Raw genomic sequence first — 14107 nt, 5'->3', positions numbered from 1 at the left:
ACGTGAAGTCATTATTTCCCTCTACTCCTCTTTGGTCAGACCTCATCTGGAATATTGTGTCCAGTTTTGGGCACCACATTTTAAAAAAGACATCAACAAACTGGAGCAAGTTCAGAAAAGAGCGACCAGAATGGTGACCGGTCTGCAAACCCTGTCTTATGAGGAAAGGTTGCAGGATTTGGGAATGTTTAGTTTGCAAAAGAGAAGACTGAGAGGAGACTTAATAGCTGTCTACAAATATGTAAAGGGCTGTCACATTGTAGAAGGATCAACTTTATTCTCATTTGCACAAGGAAAGACTAGAAGCAATGGGATGAAACTGAATGGGAGGAGACACAGATTAGATATTAGAAAAAACTTTTTGACAGTTAGAGTGATCAATGAGTGGAACAGGCTGCCACGAGAAGTGGTGAGTTCTCCTTCAATGGAAGTCTTCAAACAGAGGCTGGACAGACATCTGACTGGGATGATTTAGCGAATCCTGCTTTGAGCAGGGGGTTGGACCAGATGGCCCAGGAGGTCCCTTCCAACTCTACGATTCTATGATTCTATGATCATGTAATATCTTTTTTTTTATTTTTTTATTAGTTTTTCATCTCATCAATTGTGCATTTATTTTTGTCCCTTGTGTTGTGCCCCATCTTTTCCTCTGGTGTTTCCCACTTTTAACTTACTTGTTCATTTCAAAGTAAAGTTTTTAATTTACCTTAATTATTGGACTTTTCTTTTTTCATTTTTTCTTTGTTTTTTAATGAGAACTGGTGGCTGATCTACTGTGAGCGCTGCATCAGTGACTGGTGGTGACCAGGTACTAATTTGCATAGCAAATGTATTGTAATTTATAATGTATTTCATGTAAACATTTAGGCTATGTGCACACGTATGCAGAAAATTTCTGCATGAAAACAGGACTCCTTCCCAGAAAACGCGCAGGATTTTTTGCTCAAAAACCGCATGGGTTTTATGCTGATTTTTCCGTAGCATCCCCAGGCCCAGAAAATAGCTAGAAATGTGGAATTTTCCTCGAAATTAATGAGCATGCTGCGTTTTTTTCCGTGATGCATTTTTTTCGGAAAACGACGCATCAATATGCACAAACAGTGCGGAATTCATTAAAATGAATGGGATGCTTTTAAGCGTTTTTTAAGCGTTTTATTTGGTAAAACCGTGAAAAAAAACGCTTACGTGTGCACATACCCTTAAGATATAAGGTAGAGATGTAAAAGTGTATTTGTGAGCACATTAGATATAGGAAGTAGGAAGTAAGTTGCACAGGTTTAGGAACAGTTAATGGTTGAGAATAGCCCAGCCAAGGGAGGGGGCAGTGTTAGATAAAAAGGGGAGCACGTCCTGATTAGAGACATCCTTATCCAACATCACTGAAGGGGAGCTTGCTCATCTTCTCTCCAAATCGCACCTCACCATTTGTGCACTCGACCCCATCTCATCCCACCTCCTCCCCAACCTCGCCACCACTCTTATCCCATCTCTAACCCACCTCTTCAACCAATCACTTACTTCCGGTACCTTCCCTTCTGCTTTCAAAGATGCCACAATCACGCCTATCCTTAAAATGCCAACTCTCGACCCAACAGCCATGTCCAGCTATCGCCCAATATCGCTGCTCCCATTCGCTTTTAAACGCCTGGAACAGCATGTCCACGCTGAGCTTTCCTCCCACCTCTCATCTAACTTTCTCTTTGACAATCTACAATCTGGTTTCTGTCTCCATCATTCCACTGAGACAGCCCTGACCAAAATTACCAGCAACCTACTTACAGCCAAAGCTAAAGGACAATACTCTATACTCCTCCTTCTAGACCTGTCCTCTGCTTTTGACACAGTTGACCGCTGCCTCCTACTACAGATCCTCTCCTCCTTTGGCATCAAAGACCTCGCCCTATCCTGGATCTCCTTATACCTTTCCAACCGCACATTCAGTGCCTCCCACTCCCACACTAACTCCTCATCCCATCCTCTCTCTGTTGGAGTCCCCCATGGGAAGTCGGCGACTTTTGAAATTGACCGACCCGTTTCGCTCAACTCTACTTATAAGTATATATTACATTCTACAGCATGGTGGGGAAGGAGACAGTAGGTTGGGGGGTTGCAGCAGCTCCAGTGATGGTGAGGCAGTAGCTCCAGTAGTAGTGAGGAGGCAGCGGGGATCACTGCAGGCTGTAAGCTTTCCAGAAGAGATGGTTTTTCAGGTTACGTCTGAAGGATCCGATTGTGGTTGATAGTCGGACGTGTTGGGGCAAAGAATTCCAAAGGATGGGGGCTATTCGGGAGAAGTCTTGGAGGCGGTTGGGTGAGGAGCTGTTAGGCGTCGGATTCCTGACACTTCACAGCGGGAATCCAGAGCCAGACATCCAGCGGTCTCCCATTCTCCTCCGATCGCACCGGGCGCTACTCAGACTTGCTCTGACAGCCTGGATGTTGCCACCTCTGGTGCAGCAATGGTAGCGCATCCTGTTCTGCAGGGAACCGCTCCAGAGGCTAAGTCCTCATGCCGTGCTACTGGGCATGCCCGCAAGGTGACCTCTCACTGGAGAGCAGGGGTCACATGCTTAGGTCCTGCGTCAGATCTGATTGGCCCTTTCCAGGGTACTGGAAGGTCCCGGAAGCGCATAGCTATAAAAAGCCCGTATGTCGGCTCGGCCATGCGCTAGTGTAGCATATTGCTGTGTGTGTATGGTGATGGATGCATGGACTGGTGACTGACTTATTATGAAACCCCTTCCCTTGGATAATACGATTGGTGACTGTGTGTTGGGTTAGTCAGTTCCAGGTTGTGGCAAGCTACACGCCACAGTGCGATCCACACCTACTCTGGCGTCCGTCGGTGCCCGGTTCTCGGCGCGGACGCTTGCCGCTGCGCTGCTTTACCAGCAGCTATTGGTGTTCGCGGCTGCGACGCCACACGCCGGCTCCTGTGACGTTAACAGGGCCAGCGCCTTTGCATATATTTCTGCCAAGCGACTCTGTGTCTGAACAGAGTCACTCCTAGCGTTTGGGTGACGTTAACCCGTGTGCACTACGGCACCTTCTGGTGCATCTGCCATTACCCAGCAGCGGTCTTACCATCTACCGCACGGTGGACCCCGGGCGGCGAACGCACCTTCTATTATTTTATATCTGGTGCGTTCCGCCGACCATAACATTACACTAGCGCCAGGGTCTGTCTGGTAATGGCAGACGTGCAGCAGTTGCAGCGCTATATTCGGCAGCTGGAGAGCAGGTTGGCGGCTATGAAGAGCGACAACTCAGCTGCGAATACCGCGTTGACTGCCGCTCAGACAGTTGCTGAGGCTGTCTCACGTGTGCCCACACTATTGCCCATGCCGACAATATCTCGCCTCCCGCTCCCCGACAAGTTCTCGAGTGACAGTGCCACCTGTAGGGGATTTATCAGCCAGTGCTCAGTTCAGCTCAAGTTACTGGCTGCGCAGTTCCCTACAGAGCGGGCTGAGGTGGGATTTATCATCTCCTTATTGTCTGGCAGAGCATTACAATGGGCTACACCGTTGTGGGAACGTGATGATCCGGTGGTTCAGGGTGCCGCTCAGTTTCTCGTGGCCCTGATGCAGGTCTTTTTGGGACCACGTATCACACACGACATCTCCCTCCAACTACTCTCCCTAACACAGGGGTCAATTTCGGTCAGCCACTGTGCCGTCCGGTTCCGGACATTGGCTTCCGAATTAGAGTGGCCAGACAAAGCTTTAGTCCCGGTGTTTTGGAGAGGGTTGGCTGAGCATGTTAAAGATGCTCTAGCTACCAGGGAGGTTCCCACAAGTCTGGAGGAATTGATTGCAGTCTCCACCCGCATTGACCTCCGGTTTACGGAGCGCGGGCTGGAACATGCACAATCCAGACGAAGGGTTAATTTGGCTCCCACCTTCACCGAGCCGCTGAGATACCCCGCACAGGAGCACGTACCCTCCGAACCTATGGAGGTGTCCCGCACCGACTCCAAGCCACCACCGGTGCGTAGTTATGTACGTTGCTACCAGTGTCGACAACTTGGACACTCGGCCAGCACGTGTCCTTTGCGGGTGAAAAAGCGCCCACGTCCCGTGGTCATAGGAGGTGGTCAGTCCAGCATGAAACCCTTCTCACCCAAACTGGTATTCCGGGGTACCTTAGACAGTGGTCCCCTCACCTGGGAGGTGGAGGTTATCGTGGATTCCGGGGCCGAAGGGAATTTTATGTCCTCAACCTTCGCCTAGAAACACGCTATCCCTCAGGTGTTGCTGCCTCAACCACTGACCATCATGGTGGTTAATGGGGCACATTTGCCTACCCAGGTGACCCATCCGACAGTCCCACTCGGGCTTTCTATCTCTCCGTCCCATCGATAGGTCTTATCCCTGCTCATCTTGCCAGACAGTATTGACCAGGTGCTACTTGGTGTTCCCTGGATCCGTTGCCACTCTCCTCATATTTGAGTGGGCGACAGGGAAGATACTAGCCTGGAGCAAAGACTATGAGGGAAGGTGTCTGAGGGGCAGCCTTCAGGTGGCTTCCACTGAAGTGCCTGCGGATCTCTCCGCACTACCAAAACCCTACCACCAGTACGCGGACGTCTTCTCTAAAAAATCTGCGGAGACGCTCCCACCGCACCGTCCATACGATTGCCCGATAGACCTCATGCCAGGCACAGAACCTCCTAGAGGCTGTGTGTATCCATTATCTCTCCCTGAGACAGAAGCTGTGTCACAATATATCCGGGAGAACCAGGCAAGAGGTTTTATCAGGAAGTCGGTGTCGCCAGCTGGTGCAGGGTTCTTCTTCGTTCAGAAGAAGAGCGGAGAGTTACGTCCCTGCATTAACTACAGAGGTCTCAATGCCATAACGATAAAAAATAAATACCCTCTTCCGCTGATCTCTGAACTGTTTGACAGGTTGCGAGGGGCCCGGATCTTTACCAAACTAGATCTGCGGGGGGCATACAACCTGATTCGCATTCGCGAGGGAGACGAGTGGAAGACAGCCTTTAATACCAGGGATGCCTACTATGAATATCTGGTCATGCCCTTCGGCCTGTGTAATGCGCCTGCTGTCTTCCAAGACTTCATCAACGACGTCTTCCGTGACATGCTCTCGACCTCGGTGGTAGTCTATCTGGATGACATCCTCATCTTCTCGCCAGATTTGACTACCCACCGGAGAGATGTCTGCAGGGTCTTCGACCGTCTATGGGCGAATTCTCTGTTGCCAAGCTGGATAAATGCCAGTTTGAGCAGGAGTCCTTGCCGTTCCTGGGCTACATCATCTCGGCCCCGGGATTGGCTATGGATCCAGCCAAACTGCAAGCTGTAATGGACTGGCAAGAACCTCATTCACTCAAAGTGGTGCAGCGCTTTCTGGGGTTCATGAACTATTGCCGCCAGTTTATACCACACTTTTCCACCCTGGTAGCTCCTTTGGTTGCTCTCACCAAAAAAGGAGCTAACCCCAAAGCTTGGTCTGAACAGGTCTCCAAGGCCTTCTCGGCTATAAAGTCTCATTTTGCTGGCGCTCCCATCCTACATCATCCCGATGTGAACAAGCCATTTATACTAGAGGTAGATGCCTCTTCTGTCGGTGCAGGAGCTGTTCTTTTCCAGAAAACACTCAAGGTCGGAATCATCCCTGCTTCTTCTTCTCAAAGACCTTCTCACCGGCAGAGAAGAATTACTCCATCGGTGACAGGGAGCCGCTAGCCAAGAAGTTAGCCTTTTCAGAATGGAGACATCTCCTGGAGGGGGCTCGGTTTCCCTTCCAGGTATATACTGACCATAAAAATCTGGTCTATTTACAGACGGCCCAGCACCTGAACTCCCGTCAGGCTAGGTGGTCGCTATTCTTTTCCCGCTTCCGCTTCACCCTGCACTACCTTTCTGGAGAGAAGAACGTCCGTGCGGATGCTCTCTCATGCTCGGTGGTCTCAGTGCAAGAAGGAGAGGCTGAGCCTCGGTTAATTCTCCCGCCGGAGAGTTTTACAACCGTGGCTCCAGTCGCTCTCTAGTCAGTGCCACCAGGCAAGACCTTGGTGCCTCCTCAGCTACGGCCGGAGGTCCTCGCCTGGGCACATACCTCCAGGGTGGGTGGTCATTTTGGCAATAAACGGACCACCGAACTCCTGGCAAGGTCATATTGGTGGCCACATATGGCTCGAGATGTCAAGGAATACGTGCAAGCATGCCTCTCGTGTGCTCGAAACAGACCCTCTAGACAGAGGCTGGTGGGGCTGTTGTATCCCCTGCCAGTGGCGGATAGACCATGGGAGATGGTTGGCATGGATTTCATAGTTGTTCTGCCCAAGTCTGGTGGCAGTACGGTCATCTGGGTGGTCACCAACTTTTTTTCCAAAATGGTGCACCTGGTGCCACTCGCACGCCTGCCTTCCGCTCGAGGTCTGGCCACTTTGTTTATTAAGCATGTAATCCATTTGCATGGCATGCCGGACAAAATTGTGAGTGACCGAGGTCCCCAGTTTGCGTCTTGGTTTTGGAGAGAGCTCTGTAGCCTACTCAGCATCTAGCTAAATCTGTCCTCCGCCTACCATCCCGAGACGAATGGCTTGGTCGAGAAAGCCAATCAGACCTTGGTCACCTATCTATGGCATTTTGTCTCTGCCAGGCAGGATGACTGGGCATCCTTGCTACCTTGGGCTGAATTTGCCCTAAACAATGCGGTGGCTGATGCCACTGGACAGACGCCCTTCCTCTTAAACTACAGCCAACATCTGCGCGTCCCTGTCCCGATGCCAGTGTCCTCCACTAACTCCAGGGTGGCAGACTGGGAAGTGGAGGCCCGGGACTTCTGGGATCGCACTCAGGATGCTATCCGTGCCTCTAAGGAGAGGATGAGGGCATCCGCCGACAAGCATCGGTGACCCGCTCCAAACTTCTCCCCTGGCGACATGGTGTGGCTCTCCACCCGAAACATCAAACTACGTGTCGAGTCCCTTAAGTTCACGCCGCGATATATTCGACCATTCAAGGTCCTTGAGCGAATTAGCTCAGTGGTTTATCGCCTGGCTCTTCCTCCACATTTAGCCTTTTCGGACGTGTTTCATGTGTCCCTCCTCAAACCAGTTCACATGGCCCGGTTTTCTGAGTCATCGGCTGGGTTGTCAGACTTATCGTCTGACGAGTTTGAGGTTAATGCCATCGTAGGGCGTAGGTTTGTCCGTGGCAAAAACTTTTATTTAGTGGATTGGAAGGGTCATGGGCCCAAGGATCGAACCTGGGAGACGGTGGATAACATCCACGCACCGCTCCTGATCGTGGCTTTTGAGCGCAGTGAAGCACAGAGGGGAGGGGGCCTTAGGAGGGGGGGTAATGTTAAGCGTTGGATTCCTGACACTGCACAGCAGGAATCCAGAGCCAGACATCCAGCAGTCTTCCATTCTCCTCAGACGGCTGCACAGCAATCATGGCGAGCCAGGCGTGCTACTCAGACTTGCTCTGACAGCCTGGATGTTCCTGCCACCTCTGGTGCAGCAATGGTAGCGCATCCTTTTCTGCAGGGAACCACTCCAGAGGCTAAGTCCTCATGCCGTGCTACTGGGCATGCCCGCAAGGTGACCTCGTACTGGAGAGCATGGGTGACATGCTCAGTTCCTGCGTCGGATCTGATTGGTCCTTTCCAGGGTACTGGAAGGTCCCGGAAGAGCATGGCTATAAAAAGCCCACATGGCGGCTCGGCCATGCGCTAGTGCAGCATAATATGCTGTGTGTGTATGGTGATGGATGCATGGACTGGTGACTGACTTATTATGAAACCCCTTCCCTTGGATAATACGATTGGTGACTGTGTGTTGGGTTAGTCAGTTCTAGGTTGTGGCAAGCTACACGCCACAGTGCGATCCACGCCTACACTAGCGTCCGTCGGTGCCCGGTTCTCGACGCCGACGTTTGCGGCCTTAGTTGCCGTTGCGCTGCTTTACCAGCAGCTATTGGTGTTCACGGCTGCGACGCCACATGCCAGCTCCTGTGACGTTAACAGGGCCAGCGCCTTTGCATATATTTCTGCCAAGCGACTCTGTGTCTGAATAGAGTCGCTCCTAGCGTTCGGGTGACTTTAACCCGTGCGCACTACGGCACCTTCTGGGGCATCTGCCATTACCCAGCAGCGGTCTTACCATCTACCGCACGGTGGATCCCGGGCGGCGAACGCACCTTCTATTATTTTATATCTGGTGCGTTCCGCCAACCATAACAGGAGCAAATAAGTGTGGAGGAGAGAAGGAGGTCTTGGGATGACCGAAGATTACATGAGTGAAGGTATCGGGAGATTAGTTCAGAAACATATGTGGGAGACAGGTTATAGAAGGCCTTGTGGGTCAGTATTAGTAATTTGAATTGGATACGCTGAGAGTTAATGGGAGCCAGTGAAGAGATTTGCAGAGGGGAGAAGCGGAGGAGTAGCGAGGAGAGAGATGAATTAGTCCGGCGGCAGAGTTAAAAATGGACTCGAGAGGTGCGAGGGTGTTAGCAAGGAGGCCACTGAAAAGGATTTTACAATAGTCGAGGGGGAGATGATGAGGGCATGTACAAGCATTTTAGTAGAATGAGGGTTGAGGAAGGGACGGATTCTGGAAATGTTTTTGAGCTGGAGGCGACAGGAGGCGGAGAGAGCTTGGATGTGTGGTTTGAAGGACAGGGCAGAGTCCAGGGTTACTCCGACGCAGCAGACCTCTGGTACGGGGGGAAAGCGTGATGTCGTCAATGGTTATAGATAAGTCAGGTAAGGAAGATCTGTGAGATGGGGGAAAGATGATCAGTTCAGATTTGTCTACATTGAGTTTGAGGAAGTAAGAGGAGAAGAAGGAGGATATGGCTGATAGACACTCCGGGATTATGGACAGCAGAGAGGTGACATCTGGCCAGAGAGGTAGATCTGAGTATCATCGGCGTAAAGGTGGTACTGCAATCCATGGGACTTTATGAGTTTCCCCAGGCCAAGTGTATAGATTGAGAAGAGTAGGGGTCCTTGAACAGAGCCTTGGGGGACTCCAACAGAGAGAGGATGGGATGAGGAGTTAGTGTGGGAGTGGGAGGCACTGAATGTGCGGTTGGAAAGGTATGAGGAGATCCAGGATAGGGCGAGGTCTTTGATGCCAAAGGAGGAGAGGATCTGTAGTAGGAGGCAGCGGTCAACTGTGTCGAAAGCAGAGGACAGGTCTAGAAGGAGGAGTATAGAGTATTGTCCTTTAGCTTTGGCTGTAAGTAGGTCGCTGGTAATTTTGGTCAGGGCTGTCTCAGTGGAATGATGGAGACAGAAACCAGATTGTAGATTGTCAAAGAGAAAGTTAGATGAGAGGTGGGAGGAAAGCTCAGCGTGGACATGCTGTTCCAGGCGTTTAAAAGCGAATGGGAGCAGCGATATTGGGCGATAGCTGGACATGGCTGTTGGGTCGAGAGTTGGCATTTTAAGGATAGGCGTGATTGTGGCATCTTTGAAAGCAGAAGGGAAGGTACCGGAAGTAAGTGATTGGTTGAAGAGGTGGGTTAGGGATGGGATAAGAGTGGTGGCGAGGTTGGGGAGGAGGTGGGATGAGATGGGGTCGAGTGCACAAATGGTGAGGTGCGATTTGGAGAGAAGATGAGCAAGCTCCCCTTCAGTGATGTTGGATAAGGATGTCTCTAATCAGGACGTGCTCCCCTTTTTATCTAACACTGCCCCCTCCCTTGGCTGGGCTATTCTCAACCATTAACTGTTCCTAAACCTGTGCAACTTACTTCGTACTTCCTATATCTAATGTGCTCACAAATACACTTTTACCTCTCTACCTTATATCTTAAGGGTATGTGCACACGTAAGCGTTTTTTTCACGGTTTTACCAAATAAAACGCTTAAAAAACGCTTAAAAGCATCCCATTCATTTTATTGAATTCCGCACTGTTTGTGCATATTGATGCGTCTTTTTCCGAAAAAAATGCATCACGGAAAAAAACGCAGCATGCTCATTAATTTCGAGGAAAATTCCACATTTCTAGCTATTTTCTATGAGCCTGGGGATGCTACGGAAAAATCAGCATAAAACCCATGCGGTTTTTGAGCAAAAAAACCTGTGCGTTTTCTGGGAAGGAGTCCTGTTTTCATGCAGAAATTTTCTGCATACGTGTGCACATAGCCTAAATGTTTACATGAAATACATTATAAATTACAATACATTTGCTATGCAAATTAGTACCTGGTCACCATCAGTCACTGATGCAGCGCTCACAGCAGATCAGCCACCAGTGGTTCTCATTAAAAAACAAAGAAAAAATGAAAAAAGAAAAGTCCAATAATTAAGGTAAATTAAAAACTTTACTTTGAAATGAACAAGTAAGTTAAAAGTGGGAAACACCAGAGGAAAAGATGGGGCACAACACAAGGGACAAAAATAAATGCACAATTGATGAGATGAAAAACTAATAAAAAAATAAAAAAAAAGATATTACATGATCAATTAATGAAAAAATCAATTTATGAAAAAATATATATCAACAAGCAGCTAAAGGAACTGGAATGTAAATTAAAAATTGAATAAATAATAATAATAGTAATAAACCATGCAAAGAGGTTGTGTTTAATGGCCTACAATAGTGCCAGTATGCAAAATGGCAAATGTAAGGTGCATGGCTTGTGCAAATATTAGGAATGACCAAAAATACATAGAGACATGTGAGAAGTCAAGATTAGATATATATATAAGTAAAGTGCAAGTGCAATGAGTTTATATATATTCAACTCTATGTACTCAGATCAGGATGAAAAATAAATAAATCGCAAGATGAGCTGTTACCTTAAGATGTGCAAGAAGTCCCTTGGATGCGATCACCCCAACGCACATCAGGGGGTTCTCAGCCTAGACGGTCACATATTGGCACCGTCCTGGTTGAAAAACTTTTTATCCCCCAGACATAGATTACAGCGTTGGACAGAATGACTGACAGGTGAGGGATATTGTTGTGTTTTTTTATTTTAGTTTTATTACAGGAAAACCAGGGTTTCGGTGGAATTAGGCGTTTGGTGAGTATAGCTGTGTTTGTTAAATTTAAATCTAAAAGGAAAACTGTGCTCACTCTTATTTTTAATAAAGGACTTTATTCTGGCTGTGTCTTTATTTACCATGTAACTATAGGATTAGTAATGGATAGGTGTCTTATAGACGCCTTTAGATTACTTATCCGTGGGCTTGAAGTCACCTGACAATACATAGGTGACATCAACCCCACAAATATGAATCCCACTTGCCACTGTTCAGGGCAAGTGTGAAGAACCAGGCAAAGCGCCAGAATTGGCACATCTAATAGATGTACCTTTTCTGGGAGGCTGCAGGCTGCTATTTTTAGGCTGGGGGGTCAATATCCATGGTCTCTTACCAGCCTGAGAATACTAGCCCCCAGTTGTCTGCATTAGCAAGGCTGGTTGTCAAAAATGGGGGTACCTCATGCTGTTTTTTTTAATTATTTATTTAAATAATTAAAAAATACGGCATAGATACCCCTCTATTTTTGATAACCAACCTTGCTGAAGCTGACAGCTGAGGGTTACAGCCCCCAGCTATGAGTTCTGCCTGGCTGGTTATCAAAAATGCCAGGGAACACACGCAGGTTTTTTAAATTTATTTACAGCACATGGGCGGCTGATGAAGGCCAGTGTCTCACTACCACAGAATACAGGTGAGTTCTATGCGAGAAATCATCGCATAGCACTTGGCCCAGTGGTAATCTATGGGGCAGCTCACATCACCATTTATTTTCTTGGGCGTATTCAGCATACGTGTAAAATCACAGCATGCTGCGATTGACACCGAGACTCAACCAATACTCGCCAGTGCAAGCCTATAGGTGCGAGAAAAAAAACTGCACAACACAACAATATCCCTGACATAAAATACATAGATATAAAGATGTCAGTGCCACACACACATAAATTGAGTTTGAGTTGAGTTGGTATGCATGCCGCACATTGGCCATAAAGCATACAAAACTTACAAGAGACACTGTCTAATATTAAAAACCTTATCATGTGTCAAAGTTGACCTCAATGTGTGAATAAGGACGGACAAAAGGACTGGGTCCCAACCAGTGGACACCAGTCAGGGTGCAGTTTTGCTTTTTACTTATTTAGTGACAGCAGTGTTTTTGCTCATTATGTCTCTTGTAGGTTTGGTATATAGTAAATACAAATAGAGTAGGTAAAATGTGTGTGCAGATTACTGTACACATATTTAATTAATAAAAGATTATTTTACAGAAAAAAATGGCATGGGCTCCCTTATAATTTTCGTAGCCAGCAGAGGGAAAGCTGATGGCTGGGGGTCGATGTTTATAGCCTGGGAAGGGGGTAATAACAATGGAGCTACCCAGGCTATTAATATCAGCTCACAGCTGTATAATTAGCCTTTACTGGCTATTAAAATGGGGGACTGTAGATAAGCTCCCAATGTAACCTGAAAGAGAAGAAAAACACTTTAGATTATACTCACTGGAGGGGGCGGTCCGGTCCAATGGGTGTCGCGGTCCGGTCCAACACCTCCCATCTTCATACGATGGCGTCGTCTTCTTCCCTTGCTGTAGTAGCTCTGGCGCAGGCTCACTGCTCTGCCCTGTTGATGGCAGAGCAGAATACTGCAGTGCGCAGGCATCAGACCTCTCCCGACGCCTGCATACTGCAGGACTCTGCTCTGCCCGCAACAGGGCAGAGAAGTGCACCTGCGCCGGAGCTACTATAGGAAGGGAAGAAGAGGACGGCATCGTATGAAGATGGGAGGTGTTGGACCAGAACGCGACACCCATCAGACCGGACCGCCCCCTCCGGTGAGTATAATCTAACATGTTCTTCTTATCTCTCAGGTTGCATCAGGGGCTTATCTACAGCATTACAGAATGCTGTAGATAAGCCCCTGATGTCAATGCCGGCAGCTCATGGGGCAATAAAAGGGTGACAGATTCCCTTTAAGGAAAGTGAAACCCAAACGCTCAAAACTACCTCTGCCCTCAATCTCCCCTCTACTGCTCAGGTCTACTTGTTTTGGCGGTAGCGGTGACATCAAGTCAACGACACTGTTGAAGCCAAACACTGAGCTCAGCGACTATGCTGAGATAGACGGCGTGAGCCACTGATCTGCTCATTGATTACCTGCAGCAGTGATGCGCGCTGTTGAAGTGACATCACCCCTACAGCCTAAGCACCGAGATTCAGACAATGGTGGGAAGTAGGCTCTGGTGCCGAGGACAGGCGAGTGATGGCTTTCTTTGCTATTTTTGGTATTTTAGAGCCATTGGGTAATGGCTGTAGCAGTGACATCAAGTCAACGACAACGTTGAAGCCAAACACTGAGCTCCGCGACTGTGCTAAGATAGACGGCTTAAGCCGCTGATCTGCTCAGTGATTACCTGCAGCAGTGATGGGCGCTGTTGAAGTGACATCACCCCTACAGCCAAAACACCGAGATTCGAACAACGGTGGGAAGTAGGCTCTGGTGCCGAGGACAGGGAGTGATGGTTTTCTTTGTTATTTTTGGTATTTTAGAGCCATTGGGTAGACTTTTCTGAAACTGGAAAACACCTTTAACTAAATTAACATAACTTTGTAAATTATCAATAAAAAATCATACAGATTAATAATTCTAGTATCAAACAGAAGATGATTCAATGGACTGGATTGCAAAACAACCTGGTCAGTAAACTCTGAGGGTTGGATGCTGCGTACATTTGCAGAGTCCAACCCACAGCATCCAGATGTTACAGCATAGTGGAGGGGATTCTGTGAAATCCAGTGTCCACTATGCGTGCAGGGACGCCTCCGGCATACCTGCGGAGACGCACAAGCGGTGCATCTTTCCAGACCGCAGCATGTCTATTTATCTTGCGGAGACACTCAGTCTCTGCAAGATAAATATCACAGTCCAAAGTATAGGACGCTGTGATTCTGCACAATTTAATGAACACATGCGGAATTATCGGCAACAAAAAGCCGGCAGCGCTTTGGATGGAGCGAACATGTGCTGCGTCCGAAGTGCTGCTGGTTTCTGCCCGCGGATACCTACCCTAACTGAGGATTAGTATATGAAGTATAAAACCTTTAAAACCACCTTTGAAAACACTTTTCAGATGCT

The sequence above is a fragment of the Dendrobates tinctorius genome, unplaced genomic scaffold, assembly GCF_039654945.1.
Source record: "Dendrobates tinctorius isolate UK_male_01 unplaced genomic scaffold, ASM3965494v1 ptg000015l, whole genome shotgun sequence".
Classification (NCBI taxonomy): domain Eukaryota; kingdom Metazoa; phylum Chordata; class Amphibia; order Anura; family Dendrobatidae; genus Dendrobates; species Dendrobates tinctorius.
Note: the sequence above shows the minus strand (reverse complement) of the source record.